The sequence below is a fragment of the Acanthopagrus latus genome, chromosome 22 (genome assembly GCF_904848185.1).
Source record: "Acanthopagrus latus isolate v.2019 chromosome 22, fAcaLat1.1, whole genome shotgun sequence".
Classification (NCBI taxonomy): Eukaryota; Metazoa; Chordata; class Actinopteri; order Spariformes; family Sparidae; genus Acanthopagrus; species Acanthopagrus latus.
The window spans coordinates 11,822,810-11,843,244 of record NC_051060.1 but is presented as its reverse complement, the minus strand read 5'-3'; the positions used below and the strand labels follow the sequence as shown (position 1 = coordinate 11,843,244).

Genomic DNA, 20,435 nt, shown 5'->3' with positions numbered 1-20,435 from the left:
CCGCAAATCAATTTCATTTGCTGTATTAGCACGGGACAAGAAATGCTTATCTTGCAAAAACATATATATATATAGGAAATAAATGGAAAAACAACAACAGGCCATAAATATGAGTAAGGATTAAAGTTGGTAAATCGTCAAATTCGCTTGCAGCTGAAGTGAGTTTTGCGACAAAGGATTCTGATTCTGACAGCCATATGTGCCACAAGAGCTGGATATCAATCCCTTGGCTATAATAAACAATGTACATTTTACATCAGCTTCATCAGCTGCACAATCAATATGCAAATGGGCTTTTTTTCAGGAGTTAATTCTGCCAAAAAACTCAACATGCTGATCTAAGTCTAGTTTTATCTCAGAACAGCCCCCCCAGTCTCTCCACAGACAGTGCCAGGCAGGCTTTTAATGCACTCCACCACCTCCAGTCCCATATCAGTCTGTGCACACAAACACACACACGCAGGGATGCGCGCAATATGCTTCAAAGCCCCCAAGCTGGCTTCCAAATGCCAAATGTCTGTCTAATAAATACAAACACAAGTGCATTAACACACGCATAATGACATGCAGCCACTTCCCCTGCATATTTCAGTGAAATCCTCCCACATTTACACATTCAGCGACTATAAACATGCCTGTGTCAGACCGCACACTTGCTCTAATCCACCTTATTGTTTACCATCTGTGCTGCAGAGGGTAACACTTTACAATAACACAGACAAAGATGTGAGCAGTTACTAAGGACGGAGTAAAGAATCAATTAGGAATTACTTTATAATTAATGAATTATTAATGAGAAATCCCTAAATAATTGTAATTCAAGGACTATATAGTAGACAGTGATGAGTTACTAGAGAATAAACTGATGAAACAAGTAATCAGCAATTAATGAGTCCTCTTAGTAACTAATCACTATTATGTTTTACATAACTTAAGGAATCACAAAAGGAGTAACTAGTGATTTAGTAATTGGCAGTTATTGAGTCTACTGAGTAACTACTCAGTATTGTGTTTCACTACATGGAGGTGCAAAACAAGAGTAACTGATGATTAAGGAATGATTAAGTAATGGGTCTACTTAATAGTAGTACATAGGTACTTTGTATCATGTTTCACTTCACTTGAGGAATCACAAAATGAGTAAGTCATAATTAAGTAATTAGTTATTACCTATTGACTCTTTATTATAGTTTATTCCAGTCTGTTCTCTAGTATTTCATTATTATCCACTATAGAGTCCATCAATCACAGTTATTCAGGAGTTACTCGATAATTACACACACACACACACACACACACACACACACACACACACACACACACACACACACACACACACACACACACACACACACACAGAGTTTACGGTCCCACTGTACTTTGCGTTTCTCTTGAGACGCAAGGCAAGCAAGGGGAGATGTTACAGGTATAAGCTTTGAAATGGTAAGAAGCTCTGTTTATAGTGCAGCGCAGATGAAAGTGAGGTGATGCACGAGGCCGAGGGGGGAGGTGGCAGGAGGACGTGAATGCGGAAGGGGAAGGAAGGGAGGGTGGAGACAAAGGGGACTTGTCTCGGCTGCCAGCGCCTCACCCACACTACTGCCACTCTTACTTGGATGGTTTCGTTCTCAACTTATCCCTCTTTCTCTATCGACCCTTTGATCAATGGTGAGAAAAACACGAAACAGGTTTGCGCTGAGGTGAAAATGAGAGGTACAAAATGCATGGACACCCAGACGGGAGTCGGTGAATGCCTTTGTTCAGCACAAATCTACATTCTCCACATTTCATACCGACATCATCATAATGCATGAGAATGTGTATTTATGTCTCTGAGGGAGGCAAAGGAGCAGAGCTGCCTCCACCTGACTTCACTACTGCATTGCTACATTTTGTCCCAAGGGAATCATTAAAGTTTCATCTTAAGCATCCTCAGACACAAGGGTTTTACAGAACAATTCTCTCCATTGCCATGTTTGACGTATGTATTGTTTTTGATGATGCTAAATGTACAGTATTATTACAATTTGACAAGGATTAAAGGGGATATCAAAGTATGTTTTCATTGCTGTGGGGCTTTTTTCATTAAATATTCTATCTGATTCTGATCTTGGAGAATTTAAGGTACACACGTATGGAGAGCCTTGGCCATGGAAAGTATTCAAGTTCGACTGAGTTTGAAAGCACTTTAAACTGATTTCTAATAAAAAATCCGAATCCATCCCAACTCACCTGGTCCAGACAGCTGGGCTGGGCCGGCACTGTGACATCAAAGCGCTGCTCGGAGCAAACACAAGAGGGGAGCTGGGGGGAAAATAAAAGCTTAACATGAGGAAAAGCTTAAAAGGGAGAGGAAGCTGTGTGTGGAGGAAACATGAATAATGAATAGCAAGCAGAAATCATGCAGATGAGAACAAATAGAAGACTCACAATAAAGGCCGCATTAAGATAGACAATATGAGATATGACTGAGGAGGATTTCCTCGGACGTGGGGGCGCGTAACGCACACACATTGACACGAAACAGAGGAGGCATCTCCTGATGTGTTTGACAGTAATGAGACAGAGGCCGGATTTGAGGAGCAGAGCCTGCGAGCAACAGACAGGCAAGCAGAGCATGTCAAATCACCCTTATGTGGGACAAAATCATTATGTCACCATGGACTAATCTGGCGGCCACATACCGCAATTGGTCTTTTGGCAAAACACGGGTCAGTGGCAGATGGGTAGAGGCTGGAATTGTGGAAGTAGCTGCTGGCCACACAAACACAGTGACTGAAACGCTAACCTCATTTACAGCAGTTTCTGTTTGGCTCCCCGGGGCTCAACCTAAGTTCTAAGCCCAAGTAAATTTAGGCCAGGCCAGGGGAGACCGTGGCTTCAACGCCTCTCGTCGCTGGGGGGTCGCTCGCAGCTGTCGCAGTGCGCGCGTCAAGCTTTAAAAAATGCACATTTTCTGCAGTTCTCAAGAATATCTGAAGGATGTAAGCGCAGCCTACAGCTTGTGTACAGTTTCCTGGTGCAGAGACGAAAAGGGAGGCAAGAAAAAAAAAAAACCCAACCTGATGGGGGGGCTCTTAATTTGTTACTGGAGCTGTCATAATCTTCTCAGTGTTTTTCCAACAATTCTTCAAACGCTAAAATACTTCCCCCACTTCGTTCTGATTAAGCAACGATTACTGCGACATGAAAAAACATTTGGAGTCAAGCTGTGATGATGAGTCACAACAGGCGTTGCATTTTCAGAATAAGACGACTGCAAAAAGAAACATTTTTAGGAGGGACCTGTCTCCTGCGAGTTTTGAGAAAAGTGTGATAAGGTTTGTTTAGGAAAGATTCACAAAATGCTGCCCAAAAAACACTCAAGGGCTCTTTAGTCATCATTTGAAGAAGGTGCACAGTTATAAATATACCAATCTATTTCTGTTTTGTTTGAGTTAGTTAATGTTGAAAGCCTTTGAATGCTAGTTAGAAACGATAAAGGGCCAATTTAGCTTTGAAATAAATGGATAATGGAAATCAATAGATGTGTTCAAATTTGGGGCTGCTTCGTCGGGCGTAATTTTCAGTCTTAAAGAGGGAAGAAAGGAGACTCGAGGATTATTCGACAGTCAAGACAGAATTGATTTCAAGGTGTGAAAGACTTCACTACTTGTGAGTTTAGTTTTAAAAGATCAAAATCAAGAGGTGAGTTTGATCTCTGCTTTATTAACTTTATAAATCTTGCTGCTGCAAAATGCTCGGCTGTGTTAATCATATAAAGCTACTGTATACTTAGACTCCGAGTAAACTCCGAGGCAAGGCCAGCCAACATGAAAACAAAATAATCAGCTTGTGACATTTTCACTTTGAGATGCGGTACGTGTCATTTGCTGTTGTTTGGAAGATGAAAACTAAACTGCACCCAGCAATATACTTAACTCTGTGGGGTCGAGGCCAGCGTTTACCGAAATACAAAAGTCTTTCCATTTAGTCCAACACTGCAGTCTTTTTTGGATGATAAATGACGAGGAAGCTTTGCAAAAGAGGTTTACCTACACATTCTTTGGTCCACATACTGTAGGTACATAGTGGAATGTATCACATAACATACACTATATTGCCAAAAATATTCACTCACCCATCCAAATTATTGAAATTAGGTGTTCCAATCACTTCCATGGCTACAGGTGTATAAAAACAAGCACCTAGGCATGCAGACTGTTTCTACAAACGTGTGAAAGAATGGGTCGCTCTCAGGAGCTCAGTGAATTCCAGCGTGGTACTGTGATAGGATGCCACCTGTGCAACAAGTCCAGTCGTGAAATTTCCTCGCTCCTAAATATTCCACAGTCAAGATTCAGTGGTATTATAACAAAGTGGAAGTGACTGGGAACAACAGCAACTCAGCCACAAAGTGGTAGGCCACGTAAAATGGAGCAGAACAGTGGATGTTGAGGCGTATAGTGAGCAAAGGTCTGCAAATTTCTGCAGAGTCAATCGCTACAGACCTCCAAACTTCATGTGGCCTTCAGATTAGCTCAAGAACAGTGTGTAGAGAGCTTCATGGAATGGGTTTCCATGGCTGAGCCACTGCATCCAAGCCATACATCAGCAAGTGCAATGCAAAGCGTCGTATGCAGTGGTGTAAAGCACGCCACCACTGGACTCTAGAGCGGTGGAGACGAGTTCTCTGGAGTGACGAATCGCGCTTCTCCATCTGGCAATTTCATGGACAAGTCTGGCTTTGGTGGTTGCCAGGAGAACGGTATTTGTCTGACTGCACTGTGACCAGTGTAAAGTTTGGTGGAGGGGGATTATGGTGTGGGATTGTTTTTCAGGAGCTGGGATTGGCCCCTTAGTTCCAGTAAAAGGAACTCTGAATGCTTCAGCATACCAAGAGATGTTGGACAATTCCATGCTCCCAACTTTGTGGGAACATTTTGGGGATAGCCCCCTTCATGTTCCAACATGACGTGCACAAAGCAGGTCCATAAAGACATGATGAGAGAGTTTGGTGTGGATGATCTTGCCTGGCCTGCACAGAGTCCTGACCTCAACACGACAAAACACCTTTGGGATGCATTAGAGCAGAGACTGAGAGCCAGGCCTTCCCATCCAACGTCTGTGTGTGACCTCACAAATGGCCGTCTGGAATAATGGTCACAACATCCATATCTTAACTCAGTAATTTGGGGGAAAATGTGCAGTACACACAGTGGAACCCACCAAATCTAGTCCCCATAATACTGAGCTAACAGGAACTACGTCTCCTTCTGCCTGTCATGGTCATATGCAAACTACGGCTCTGTAAATGCAAAAGACATAGAGTTGACACTGATGACAGCTGAGCGCAAACACCGTGGCGTGTGGAGCTTATTCCAGTCCTACTACAGGAAAGATGCTGTATGTGATGTGTGCGTGAGGACTGTGAGGTACTGTGACAGCATCACAGACCTTATTAAGGGCCTGAGATTTAATCAAAATACATCTAAAGATGAAGTTATGCAGTGACAGTCTAAAGAAGAGGAGAAAAAAGGTGCTGCTGGGGCGAGACAGACTTCAATCCGATGTCGCTGGGCGCTGGCGGGCCAGGTTCAGAGAGACAGAGGCTGTAGCTGTGGGTGACTTTGATCACCGTCACTGACCATTACACAATAATTCATGGCTGCCAAGTCTTCATTTTCCTTGGTATTGGATTGGAAAAGAAATCAGTAGTATCATATATCACTATTTAGTGCAACATGGCTTCGAGCGCTTCAAGTGTTTTTCACTTGATGCGACTTCATGCCTCAAAAATTAGTCTAATAATGTTCAGAGATAAATATGATATGATGATGATGATAGTTACTCTGCGGATTTACAGTAAATATACAAAACACGGGAAAAGCTATAGATCATGTTGAAGAATATAGATTTAAAGATTTAACTTCCCAACTCAATGTGAATAAGTTAAAACTTGCTTCAACTTAACAATAATAATTATAATAGTATTTTTCTGTATATCAATTTTAAAATCTGAGTACATTTTTTGAGAAATATGATTTTTTTTTATGGAACTAGGGGGCAGCAGAAAAAATGATGGCTACAGCACTGACATATCATCACTTATTAGCAAACTGTTGCTTATTTACGTCATTCATCTGGATTCACATCTCTTTCCACCTGCCGATTCTCCAGTGAGGTCCAATCCTCACTCTCTTTTTGTCTCTACCAACCTCAGGGAGCTGCTTAATGCTGCTGACATCACGGCAAACCTCGAATCACTGTCACATTTTGCCTCGCCAATCATTGAAAACCCGTGGTCATGTCATCAGTACCAAACACACTAAATCAGTTACATTTTTAAATAAAGGCACCAAAACTACTTGGTTAAGCATCTAAGCAAATGGTTTCACTTCCGATGAAAACTTTCTCCAAGCCATTGCCACTGACTGTTTGCCTCACAAACTTGGCTGGAAGAGTCCCATAAATCTCCTGTACAACCATCCCCGACCTCCTCCAGACACAGACTCTCTGCTTCTTTGATTTGCATTCATCTGTTGTTACCCTCGCCCCGGAGAGCTGAAGCACCTTTATACTTGTGTTGTTTTCACTACGAGGCAAGCGTTAACTGTCACCTTCACATGCTGACCTCCAGTGGACTGGCAGGTCTATTACATGCTTTGACGAAAGACTGAGCTGCTAACCTTAACCATCAATTGTTTGGCGCTGAAGAGTCAGATTAGACACAGATTAGATATTGATTTCTTGTGTAATCGAGTACTTTTGCCCCTACCTCTTCAACCACTGCTTGGTCTGGAGAGTTTATGGATGTGTTGTGTTACGCTGCATTCAGGTGCACTAAAGATCAGCGTTTGGCGCGACATGGCAGACAGCATGGAAGTCCATAGATACAATTGGCTCATTCTAAGCTGACCAAACCACGCGTCATGAAAACGTAATTATTGATTATTGTATTCCATTTCGCCCAAAGAACTCAGCATCAGATCTTCTCTGGTGTTCACATATCCAATCGCTGGTCAGCAGACACAACGTAGATATCATTTGAGGCTTGTGCCTGTTGCTATGTGAACAGAGCTACCATAATAAGCTGCTTTGAGACCATTTAATATAAAGCAATATGGGCTTACAATACCTCCAGCTTCACCTTTTGCACCTGCTGATCCACTTTTTATTCCTGTTCCACAAAGTCCGGCCCCAAGATTAGGCGCTAACATGGTGGCACAGATGTTGCGATCTTAATCCTGCTGCAGTGAAACTGTGAAACTGATGGTGATACAAAGTCTTCTAGCCGGCATCTCGTCATCCTATTTCATTGTAAAACAAGCCCGGATATCGTTTCAGAATAACAAATAAAGATGTATTCGGGTGTGGTGTATAATAAGCCTGCATCAGTCCATGCCGCATAATTGAGATTAATGTGGAACCCAGAGATAAGTTCCATAATAGGATCTTCCACTGCGTGATATTGTGAATTGATTTGAATACGAGGGGGCGCTGGAGTTTTGCGAATATAAAGATGCCTCTGCCTTCCTTTATCGAACGCCCTTGTGAGGAACATTTGTATGGTTTTCTCAGGCCCTTTAAATTTTACATGTCGCACTGGTAGCTTACAGCCGACTGAAGCATCTCACACCTATGTGGTGATAAAAGCACAAATCACGCCGTCTGCTTCCCCACCTCGGCTGCTGGAGGACAATCTCTCTCACACCCCAAAAACATGGGGGAAAAAAACTGTTACATAACGCAGAATCTGAGATCTAACGGTCGACGAGGGTTGGGGGGGGTGTTGAGGGGCTATCCTCAATATTTAACACCTCTCATCCCACATTCACTTTGACTCAAGCCGAGGAGTAACCTTCTGATCTCCCCCATCAAAGCTCACTCAGACAGTCGCCTCACATCCCCCCCCCCCCCCAACCATCCCTGGATCTAATCGGCACTGATTGGCTTATGAAAGCCCTAATCGTCGAAGATTACTTTTAATGTGATGTCGGTATGGGTGGGTTCTGAATAACTTTGGAATGACGAGAGAGCGCAGTTTTTTTTTTGTTTTTTTTTTCTGTGCCCACTCGATTTGAAGTAGCTGTGCACAGTCACTCCATATAGATGTGGCTCTGAAAGCTAATGAGACAGAGCAGACCCCTCTCCTCTATGGGGAGGTAGGCAGCCAAGTCCCTGATGGGAAAAAAAACACTACAATATCCTTTTATAATCCTAGAAAGGACACGACGAGCCTCTAGACCATATAGGGCACTTCAACCGTGACGTTACAGCGTGCTCGAATGTAATTTTTATCTTGTATGGGATCATGTAATATGTAACACCTCTATACGGGCTTATCTGTGTTCCTGACCTCATCCTGCATCGGTTTCATTTCTGAATTCTGTAATATTGCTATAAGATAGCCACTTACAATGTATCCATGCACTCCAGTGTGGTCTTATGACCTTATCTCACATTTTAATGTCTCCTGGTAGCATATAACATAGATCCTATCTTCCCCGTCTTGTGCTTTGTTTGACTCGGGGACCACTTGGCGATGCCTCTGCTTGCTCGGTCGTCTCCTGGAACCACACACTTCACTATATAATATAATTTGTATCAGATATTGTGTCAATGTGACTTGTAAACTGTGATTTTGTGGTGCCGTTTTGTACACGCGACACGTTACATGTCTGTCCGTCCTTGGAGAGGGATCCCTCCACTGCGGCTCTTCTTGAGGTTTCATCGGGAAGACAAGAAGAAGTGCTTAAGTGTGGATGACACCAGTCCCAGGTCTGTAACCAGAACTGTAAAATGTGTACAAAAAGACCAAATTTTCTATCAACTACTCAATTGCTTGTGTAAAAGGCAACCTGATGAACTGAAGAGGAGTTTTGAGATGTATTGTTTATTGTCATGTCGTACGATGTCTGACACTTTATCTCTTTGACGGTGACGAGTTATTTTGTATTTTTGTTTGGAACCAAATCGCTATTTGTTTTCTTGTTGCTTTTTAAAAAATGTGATCGTGCATAGTGTGACAGACATGACACAAAATAATTGGCAAGGATGTGCGGCTAGGCGACTCGACGACCCCAATGAATAATGAATCATGAATAATAATGAATAAAATTTGGCAACTTTAAAACATTCAGGGTCTCTTCCATGGTCATGTGATCAATACCAACCACACTAAATCCAGTTACATTCACTTTAATTTTCACTTTAAATGAATAGTTTATTAAAACCATTAGCACTGACTGTTTGCCTCACAGGGGACTCAAGCTTTGGTGAAAGGGTCCCATTAATAACCAGGACAACCATCCCCGACCTCCTCCAGACACAGACTCTCTGGTCCTTTGATTTGGGTTCATTTATTGTTACCATCGCCAAAGTGTTACAGCACCTTTATACAGGTGTTTTTTTTTACAACTAGGCGAGCGTAACTGTCACCCTGACACGCTGACCTCCAATGGATTGGCAGGTCTATTACTTCCAGTAAAACTTAGAAGATGTGAATCCCGTAGTAGACACATGTTATTGTTCGGGTATCGATGTCTATGGCTCCCAGGGGACAGAACTCAATGGCTTTTATGGCTCTACAACTTTTTTATCAAGTGACCAGCTGTAGGACAAATGTTTCACTTTTTCGATTACATGTCTCAACAACTTCTGGATGTATGAGCACAAAATTTTGGACAGACATTCGTGGCTGACGGAGGAGACTTTTCCTTGGGCATCATCATTAGGCTATTCAGCGTCTATAACCAGTATATAAACATGTAATAAATGGTAGATACCAGGGGACAGTGACCTGCCGCTCCCGGGCCACATGTGGCTCCTTTGCTCCTCTGCAGCAGCTTCCCTGTGACTTTGACCAAAAGCAACGTGAAAATGAACCATGATGGTTATTTTCATGCACACCGCTGCGGGCTCGAAGTGATTCTTACATTCATCGATTGTGAAAATGCACAGCCTGCACCTGAAAAACACTATCTGTTCCAGCAAGTTGTGATTTTGTCAGGGAATTGGATGACCCTGCGCCGGTATCGTTGTGCTTTATGCTCCGGCCTGAGGGTTGACTGCTGCACGTGGCAAGAGGGTCGCCTCACACTGAGATGGACTTCAGCCAAAATACAATATTGCTACTGTATGTTTTATTCATGATAAAAGTAGGCTACGCTCTATTTTATTTTATTTCCACAAACACAGGTAGGATTCAAGTCACCTGCCCAAAATGACATTAATTTAAACTGTTGCACCAAAACATGGTATTATTGTATTAGAAAAGTAAGTCATGAGAATAAATAACCCACTGCAGAGAAGCCACACGTGAAAATATTAATGAATGCTCATTAAGGCCTATAAATAACAGTGATAGGCCAATTTAGACTTTTTAAGCTGTGTTTTGTGTTTTTTGATTTTTTTCAGGAGGGCAGGGGTGTGTTGCAGGCTTATACTGCAACACACTATGATAGCACATATAGCCTAACAGAGTGTTAATTGTATATTTAAGGATTTTTTTCCCTCCAAAATGAAAACTGAGCCATCGTATTCTCACCCTCGCTCGATGGAAAGTCAGATGATTTGGTAGTCCACACACCATCTCTGGAGCTTCACTGTAAAAGAGCGTGGTAGCACTCTCTTAAATAACTGAAGAAGACAAGGTTTGTTCTCAAACACGAAAAAAGAAACACAACTGTGAAAACATAAAATGGGTCCAGTCAGGTCCGTGGAGCCTGTTCACCCGCTTCAGCCAGGGTCTGCCCTTACGCTTTGAACTCAGCAGCCACAGCGAAGATGCTTTAAAAAGGGGGGTCAGTAACTATGACTACTACCTCTGAGTGAGTCTGTCACAAATGAGACCTGTGGCTCTTTTGTGGAGATGGGTGTACCTTACAGGAGGACGACCAACAATGCAGCAGTCCACCAGTCAGGCCTTCATGGTAGAGTGGCTGCTCACTAAAAGGGCACAATGGCGGCCTGCTGGGAGCTCGCTGAAATACACCTGAAGGACTCTTAAACCATGAGAAGCATAAATACTCTGGTCTGATTGAACTGAATTATCTGGCCGCAATCCCCATCGATGCGTGCGGAGGAAAACCAGACAATGAGCATCACCTCATTAACACTATCCCCACAGTCAGAACGCAGCGGGGGCAGCATCATGCTGGGGAGGATGTTGTTCTGCGACAGGGACGGAGAGGTGAGTCGGGGCAGTGCAAAAGAAACTAAGGAAAATAAAGACAAATCCTGAGAAAGTCTCATCCAGAGCGCTCCTGATCTCTCAACACAAAAACCAAAAGCAAACACAGGAGACAAGTCCATTAAAGTCCTGAACCTCAAGCCAATAGAGCATCTCTGAAGAAGTGTGGAAAAAAAAAAAAGGCTTTGCATCCGTGCTTCCCATTCAGCCTGGTTGAGCTTGTATGATTCTGTCAGGAAGAATAAGACAACTTTCGAAGTAATGGTGTGCCAAGCCTGCGGGATCATTTCCCAAGAAGACCTTGGGATATCATTGCTGCCAAAGGTGATTTTAGCAAACACCGAGACAGGCCTGAATACTGAGCACTGAGAAAAAAATCCATCCACTTTCAAAAGAGGAATGTGAAAAACAGTCTCTGCACACACACTCGTCCTACTCAGTGCCTCTCAACAATTCAACTGAAGGAACTAGAGAGAGAAAAAAAAAACATTTGTGAGTGGAACAAAAACACTCGCTCAGAAAAAAAACCCTGCATTTGCTTCGTCATTGTGGGTGGGACAGTGCGTAGATTGATGACGGAGAAAAACGAGTTGAATCAATGTCAGGATGAGTGTGAAATATAACAAAATGTGCAATACTTTGAAGGGTGTGAAAACTTTGTGTATGACCTCTTGCTTGGGGGGAATTCCAGCGCCCTGCAGTGTCATCCAATATAAATAATGATCTGAGAGTCTTCTGCTTTGGCCCTTGTCCTCAACTCTGGGTTTAGTGAATTTATCAAGCTTCGTACAGCATTTGATAATGACGGTTGGGTCCCATTACTTTGAAATATAGTCAGTTACTGAACACAAATGATACGGTGGTGTAATTCACTGTATTATAAGAGAAATCTAATCTGAATGCGTTCCAGTTACTTTTAAATCAAACTATTGCACCTTAAAACTGAACAACAAACACAACCCCACAATTATTCAGACTTTTGCACCATTCGATTTTTCGAGATGGAAAAAAAAAAAATTGGGGTCAAGGTTTAATTTCATATCCAAGATTATTTCTATTTCCTTATTAACATCCTCCCAGTACCCCTGCAGATCTGGACAGGCTAATAATATATGTGATAAGACTCCTCGTTGGTCACAACCTCTCAATAACCCTGATGATTTCCCACATTAAGCCACCATGACTGGAGTTCAGACATGTCTGTGATCTCTGCAAACAACTGAAAAAGCCTGCGAGTAACCAGCTGCATGATTGTCTTGAACTTCTTGATGAACACAGAGCTTGTGGTCCTTAGTCCGGGTAGCTCCGTTCCACAGCGGCTCTTCACCTTGTGCTCTGTGCGCAGCGTTCACCGTAACAAATACAACGCAAATAAGACTGTTAATTTTAATGTCTTGGCGCCAAAGAGAACAAATATTTAAAATTCCCTGACTTCAAGTTGTCTGATAACGACCTCAAGGTAGTTTTTGTTACGGAGCAAATGATAGATGATGATGATGATATTTGCAGAATAAAGATGTGTGCGCAAGCAAATGCGCTCTCGGGCGAGTTAAGTGTGTGTGCAGAGGAAATGAAGATGTCTCTGTTTTCAGAGCGCGACTTCCTACTGCTCACTTAAAGTCAAGCCACAGACAAACAAGCTTACGGAGACTTGAAGTAACTTATAATGATGCCCTGAGAATATTACTTGAGAGACCTCGACGGAATAGTTTTGTCAATACTTCCCAAGCTGTTTGAAGAAATCTCACTTATAGATTTATCTGCCCCCTTACTGTCACATCTCTGAAAATGAAAATAGACTTGGTTTCATCGCACGCACAGTTGAGCACCACACACTACCAATCACAGCAGTGGAGACGCTGGTAAAGCCGTCTCATGGATTCTGTTCTTCTCTATTCAACAATGATCTTTTGTTGAGATATTGTAAGTGGTTTATTTCTGGGCCCTGAGTCGTTAATACTTTGTGATTGTAATTGAAATTGACTTAGTGGCGAGAGGAGCAATGTTTTCAAAAACTTTTTTTTGTTTGTTTGTTTTTTATGGATTGTCATATCATAATAACACGATAAAGATGTAATATTATCACCCTTGCCAGAGTAACTATAATCTAATACTGTTTTTAATGTGATCTGGAATGTTCAGAGTTGAATAGGTTTTTCAATCTGATTGCATTATCCAAATTAGGGCGTGGAAATATAAAGTAGCAGAAAATGGAAATACTTAAATCAAGTCCAAGTACCTTAAAATTGTCATAATACTAATAATAATTGTCTTAATACACTACTGGAGTAAATGTACTTAGTTATATTACAGCACTGGACTCCAGTGTTGTACAAAAAGTAACCAAAACTCATACTTGAGTTAACCTAAAGATATCGCATTAAAGTGTCATGAATAGTACTTGAGTCAAAGTCAATATGTGCCTCCATAAAGTGGCAGAAAGTGGAAATACTTAAGTCAAGTACAAATACCTCAGAAACCAGCCCGAAGCGCAGTACTTGAGGGAATGGACTTCCTTACATCCCACCGCTGCTTGTAAACACGTCGTGATCCTTACACAGATGGCAGCCTTCCCGCAATTAACTATCACATTAGTTATTTTCTTTCATCAGTAATCCTTCCTCCACTGTTCTCTGCTCGTCACTTCCTGTAGAACATCCTGTGTGTGTGGTGGTGGGGGGGAACTGTTGCTCTGTCAGAAACAAAAAGACAAACACAACACGAAATGAGGAGGGAGGGCAGGAGGTGGCCCAAACAGATGGCTGCTCCCTCTACATCAGTAAATTGACCGTAAATTCAATTCAATACTCCAGTTTGTGTGTGTGTGTATCTATGTGTGTGTGTGTGTCTGTTTGTGTGTATCTGTGTGTGTGTGTGTGTGTGTGTGTGTGTGTGTGTGTGTGTGTGTGTGTGTGTATCTCTCTCTTCTGTGTGTGTGTGTGTGTGTGACTGTGTGTGTAAGACACAGACAGGGAGAACAGCATAGCCTGCATGCAGACGACAGGACATCATTTATTTGGCACGGTCGCGTTGAATTAAGTGAATCCGAATGTTTCCTTTTTCACATCAGCGCCAATAAAGCTAATGCCAAATGATTTCTATTCAACTATTGGCAGGCGGCTGCTCATGCCTATTGTAGCCCGTGCGGCTAAATGGAGGCTATTGGTTTCCCTCTTGTCACTCCGGCATATTTGGACTGAATGGTGATTGATGGAGTGATAGAGCGAGGAGAGTCGAAAGAGGGGAGAGAGAGAGAGAGAGAGAGAGAGAGAGAGAGAGAGAGAGAGAGAGAGAGAGAGAGAGAGGTGGTTGAGCCTATCCGGAGGAAGAAGAAGAAGCCTCAGCAGTTAACACTTGGCAGAGCGGCTCCACGCAGCCAGCAGTCTCATGAAGGTTGTTTTTTTTTTTCTTTTTTTTTTTAAATTATCTGATATTGCAGTTTCTTTTTTTAAAAAAATAACATCTCGTGATGTCTGTGTAGTCTCGGACACGCGGATGGGAATGGGATTTTCTTCCACGTAACTTAGCGGGCAGCAGCAGCAGTAGCAGCGGCGGCGGCGGCAGCAGCAGTTGTTGGACCCGGCGTTTCTTTTTTTTTTTTTTTTTTTTTCCTCCCCCAGCGCCTCCTCGGCTCGCAGCGGATTTTACAAAGCCTCCCCAGAGAGCCTGCGATGAGATCCAGCACCCCGGACAGAGACTGAGCCCCTTTTCAGCACCCTGGACAGAGAATAACCGTCCTCTGGAGGTGAGCCAGCAGAGTTGTACAGCAGCTTTTCTGCTTTTATTTCTCTTCTTACATGTTAGGCAGCTAAAAGATAAAGATTAAAAAAATAATATAATCACTGTTGCACGATATGTTGAACGCGCCTCGAGGCTGCTTCGGTTTAAATAAACAAACCAGATCATGATATAACGTGCTAGTTCGGGTTTTTTTTTTTGTTTGTTTTTTTAAATTTCCCCTAAGCAGGTGAGTGAGCTGGTTACTTTCTACCGGTCCAGTTTGAGACTCTTCCCGGCGCATTCAAGAATTCCTGTGTCGTGTTGTTGAAGTGAGCTCAACTTAAACCTTTTTTTTTTTTTTTAATTCTTAATTGTTTAAATCAGAAGCAGATGTTTATTTGTGAAGAGTCAGCGCGTGCCCAGGCAGCAGCAGCAGCAGCTCGTGCCTCCGGTCTGCGCGCAAAATCAGCCCATCCATGTTCTAAGACACACACACACACACACACACACACCACCCCCACAGCAGCCAGTCAGTCAGTCAGTCAGTCAGTCAGTATAAGGACTTACATCACCCTCACGACCCCCCTCGTGCCTCCTCACCGCACCGACATTTTGAACTATCTGGTAATGTGCACGAGACAGCCGCTCCTCCCTTTTTCCACCCATACATGAACATCATACGTTTTCCTTTCAGCTGTCAGCCCAGTGTGATTGGATGTGAGTGGGAAGCCTGTGGGGTTTTTGTTTTTTTTTTTTTCTCTTCTTTTTCTTTTTTTGCTCCATGGCACTTCAGCAGCAAACATGGCTGCCTCTCAAACCAAAAAGTTCATCTTTCTGGTAGACCCATGGCTTTACTCATGGTCAGCTGGAGTGTGTTAGACATCTACAGGTATTTGACAAGTTGAAGCGATCATTGATGAAGACAAGGCTCAAATGATCAGTCGGTTCGTTTCTTTAGGATCATTTCGCTAATGAAGTCATTTTGTTGCCAAGTGCCACTATTTAGTTGTGAGGGTTTAATAAGATTTTTTGTATAATTTCCAGCCACACAGGTTTTTTTATGCAGTTGGGAATCTTTCACTATTTTGTGATATTTCTTAGGCTTTACTCAAGAATATAACCAATTTATTAATCCATAATGAAAACATCCATTTGTCAGAGCCACAGTTGAGCCCGGGGAATATAACGTTGTTATATCAGTATCGTGGTATGAGGCTTAATCATCGTAGATTTGGGGTGTCATGATGTCATGATACTGAAAGCTGAAATCGCGTCCCCTCTGGTTTCTACTCTGGTTCAAACAGACCTTGTTTGGTAGTGGACAAAGAATGAGGAATCATTGTTTAATCCCATTTGAATCGCACCATGAACTACACGTATGACGTTTGTCAAATTGAAAGACAAGTTTCCAAGTCAATAAAGTTGCACGATCACCAAAACCCATAACGTAAATGCTGTAGAGCTGCTCCTGTGTATTAGCAGCTCACAGAACTAATGAACTCTCCTTTCACATAACTGCAGTTGTTACTGTGACCGGATTTATTGAGATTTTCATCTTCTTTAGTACATCTCTGTGCGGAGTTGGTGGCCATGTTGGTGTTGGTGACGTGTGTTGAGCGAGACAGTGTACTTCACTGAGCGGCTTACCATAAAACTAGATATTTTACTTATACTATGTAAAGCTGTGACTGTTTGACTCGGAAAATTACCTTTTAAATTGACAATCATCCTATGGGTAGTTCATGGCACACATTCTTTTGTCTTACTCCGTTCACTAAAACACACATTTTTTTTGATAAAGGGTCCCATGGGGTCAACTGGAAGATTGTCTGATCCACCAAATAGCAACATTTTGGCAATCATTACTTAAAACAAGAGCTAAAATGATTAGTCAACTGAAAATGACTGTGGAATTCATCCTTGAATTCATTTTTGTAAGCACAAATGCTTCAGTGCCACATCATCAGAATGTTTTCTGCCGTGTTGTGCTATCTGACCAACAACTGGAGATTTCATATGTAGCTGGACATTGTAGAGGACATTTTCATTGTTTAAGCCTTAACCAAGGAAATAACCAAGTCATTAATTAATAATGAAAATAGCCATTTGTTGGAGCCATAGTAGGGCTCTGGATTATATCAATGTTGTGTCATTATTACGATGGAAGACGATATCATGTTAGATTCTGGATGTCATAATGCTATGCTATGATTTAAATGTTGTCCTGTCCCGGCTTTAAAGGCTGAATTACAGTCAAGTGATGTAATTCCCTGAAATGAACCTGCTTGTTTTTTACCTGCTTAGTCATAGACTGCTGCAGGAATAAGTCCGAAAATATTAGCATTTTTGCACTTTGTGTTCCCTCACATCAAAGTCAATGCTTTTCAGTTTAATGCCTGAAATATGGTCTGTGGTCGACACAAAATCAAGATATATTCACGTTTCGGTAGGTGAAATATGTCAGTAAATACTACGAAAAAAGCCTAAAAAATGCCAACCAGGGACTGAATGAGACTACAGGAGGACAGTTAAGGTCATCATGCCCATCTACTCACAGGTCTGTCTTTATAGATGGACTTCTAACTCTTACTTTACATTCAATCTATTAATTGATCAATCTATGGTAAATTGTGTATGGCAGAGTGTATTAAGAGGCTTGGTGATGGTTACGTCGAAGTCATGCAACCACAGCGTAGGCTGTTAAAAGCCTAATATAAGGTTTATACGCTTCTACTTTCATAAAAGTTGATCTTGCTGAACAAGACACGTCAGCGTCCTAAACTTGTGTTTGACAGAGCTTATTTTAAGCAGTGATCTAACCCTAACCCTAACCCTAACCTCACAGGCTTTTTGTCGAGGGAACCAGGGCGATGCTAACTTCTGGGTTAGCCTACAATATGTCACCCCTGGAGTTATATCCACATTACTGACGAATATATGATTTATATATATATATATATATATATATATATATATATATATATATATATATATATATATATATATATATATATATATATATATATATATATATATATATATATATATATCAAAAAAGTTATCGCATTAATCTTTTATTAAATGACTGATAGTCATCCCTACAATGTTGTCACGATATTGATAATGAGGTATTTGGTCCTTTGATCGTGTTTTCGGGATGCAGCCTTAAAATGTTGTGATATTTCTATGAGGCCGTATCGCCCAGCTCTAATCCACAGCCATAACCCTCATGTCTCATGTGTTGGTAAATGCTGTCATATTCAAGTACTTATTTATTCGACACCCTTGTAATCCCAGCAGCACATTAGCTGTTGCTGGGATTAGACATGTGACCTTTTGCTTACCAGCCTTGGTGCTTGTTATTAATGTGGCCACCCAGACACTCCGCAGTTTCCCTCGCCCAGCTCCATGCATCACTTGGAACCGTCTGAGGGCCGCACAAAGAAATTAATTCTGATAATGTAAAGGGAGGGGGAGAAAAAAAAAAAAAAACGCCTGTGTCAGGGCCTGCTTTGAATACGAGGTGACCCCCGTGCCTTTAGCCTGCGGCACACAAAAGAGCTCTGATAGCCCTTAACACACGCTCTCACAACACACACACACAGCCGAGTGTGCAAACCCACAGTGATGTAATCCTCGCTTTCTTGAAGCCTTGGTTTTTAATGATGTTCATTAGGATTTCTGATTGCGCCGAATCTGTGATAACTCGCGGCTCTGCGTTTAAGTGTGTCTGATATGTCGTTCTCAGGCTGTGAGTGACAAGAGTTTAGTGGGAGGAAGCAAGACGTGTGAATCACAGCGGCTACGTTGCCACGGGGCTCCGGTCCAGTGTCTTTAAGAGAAAGGGAGCAGACTGTGATTTGCCAGTTTCGCCTCCGGGTTGTTACAGCTCTGGACGCTACTGTATAGAAAACTGCGGCTCTACGTCGTGGGGATGATGAAATGAATGCAAATTAATCTTTCATGCTCAATTTATTATCCAATAAACAGACTATGAATTTGAATGTGAATAGTGGCTCTACAGAGGGCAGGGCCTACAATAGCCGGTTACCTCTCCCTCTCCCTAAACTGCCTTTTTGTTTAGTTAGAAACGGAACTCCCAGGGTTGATGGCCCCGTCACGTGTTGAAATTCGGGACATTTACAGCGGCGTTTGAAGCGAGGCCAGTTTAACAGCCATTCGCCACCGGGAGGGTTTACCTCTTAACTGGTGCGCTGTCACAAAATGGGCCACAGCACAGCACACATCCTGAGGGTCAGCAGTTACGGGTACCTCGCTGGCATCCAGGACACAGCAGGTTGACGGTCTCCACTTGACTCTCCATTTTTTTTTTTTTTTTTTGCATTACACAGATTGCTTTTCATGAGTGTGCACTTTGCATGCTCACTGCACTGTGGCTCATGTTGCCGCATGCCTGGAACTGCGTTTATGGGCCTCTTAAAATTCAGGGCCCCTTGCAAGGAACCCAATTAAATCCAATATTGCTATAACTACATGACGGGCTCGACGCGAGAGCCAGAGAGCCCGGGCCGAGGCAGTGAACGCCCACTCAACCCTCCTCGCTCCAACGTCAACCCCCCCACCCCCACCCCCCACCTTTCCCAATCATCCCAGAGGCTCTGCATACCCTCCCCCCCCCTCAGCCCGCCGCAGAGTGAATTGTGGTCAATTTGAATGATCAACCGAAGACAATCTGGGAGGCAATGGCTGTCACAGAGAATATTAGGCCGCAATGAGCCGCACCAATAAAAAAAAATCTGTGTTTCTGGAATAGTCAATGTGATTTTTCACTCCCCCGGTGTGGGTCCTTTAGAAACCGTAGAAATGAAAGTGCTCCGTCTTTGCCGTGCCCAGGCTCGACTCTGGGAAAAGGTTGCGTGGCAATGCCGCGCTGAGCCGTGAGGTTCTGTGCTGTGCCTCGCTTCCCTGTCATTAGCTGAAACACAGCTGCCGTTGCTTCCGTCGCAGTAAGCACTCGGCTCATCTCATCGGTTCTCAGCCACTGGTTTTTCCACTTCAGAATCACGATGCTTCGGAGGGCTATAATCTCTCTGACATAATGGCGTCCACTCCAATCAATAGCCAAATGGCACGGGGGTGGAATCAATAGCAGCCATACTGTACAATAACGTGGCCCGGGGAGTGGCGTTGGGGGGGGGGGGCGGAGGAAGCCTGAAGCCATGGTATGTTCAACTCTGGAAACTCTTTGAAAATATACTCCTTAATTATGGATCAAAAATACCAACCTTGTTAACGAGCCATGTATTATGGATTGCTGCATGATCTATGCTAATGTAAGCACAGCAGTCGGAGGAGGAGGAGGAAAAAAAAAGAAAAAAAAAACTGGCACCACTTTGCCTCTCTCTAATCACTACCCATGCAACACACACACACACAAACTTTGAATTCTTAACAGTAAAGATGGTCAAAGAGCAGCTTCACTCTTTCCTAGATGGGAATGACGTTTATATAGATTTTGAACCCTCTTCAAAATCCCCCTCCTCAACACACTTCCGCACAAAGCAGGCGTTTTTTCAAAATA

General features: G+C 42.7%; 1 protein-coding gene and 1 long non-coding RNA gene across 4 annotated transcripts in view; one reads left to right on the top strand and one right to left on the bottom strand.

Annotated features, from left to right (window-relative positions):
* Positions 1–20,435, bottom strand: part of LOC119013036 — a 122,887-nt gene that overhangs the window by 45,750 nt on the left and 56,702 nt on the right. For both annotated transcript variants that reach the window (XR_005072667.1, XR_005072666.1), the window contains exons 2-3: positions 13,645–13,865; positions 2,233–2,304 (exon numbers count right to left, since the gene is read on the bottom strand). This is a non-coding gene — a long non-coding RNA (uncharacterized LOC119013036). The remainder of the gene's footprint in view (positions 1–2,232; positions 2,305–13,644; positions 13,866–20,435) is intronic.
* Positions 14,326–20,435, top strand: part of tmem121ab (transmembrane protein 121Ab) — a 51,508-nt gene continuing 45,398 nt past the window's right edge. For both annotated transcript variants that reach the window (XM_037087357.1, XM_037087358.1), the window contains exon 1: positions 14,326–14,918. The gene's annotated coding sequence lies outside the window, so the exon portion shown is untranslated. The remainder of the gene's footprint in view (positions 14,919–20,435) is intronic.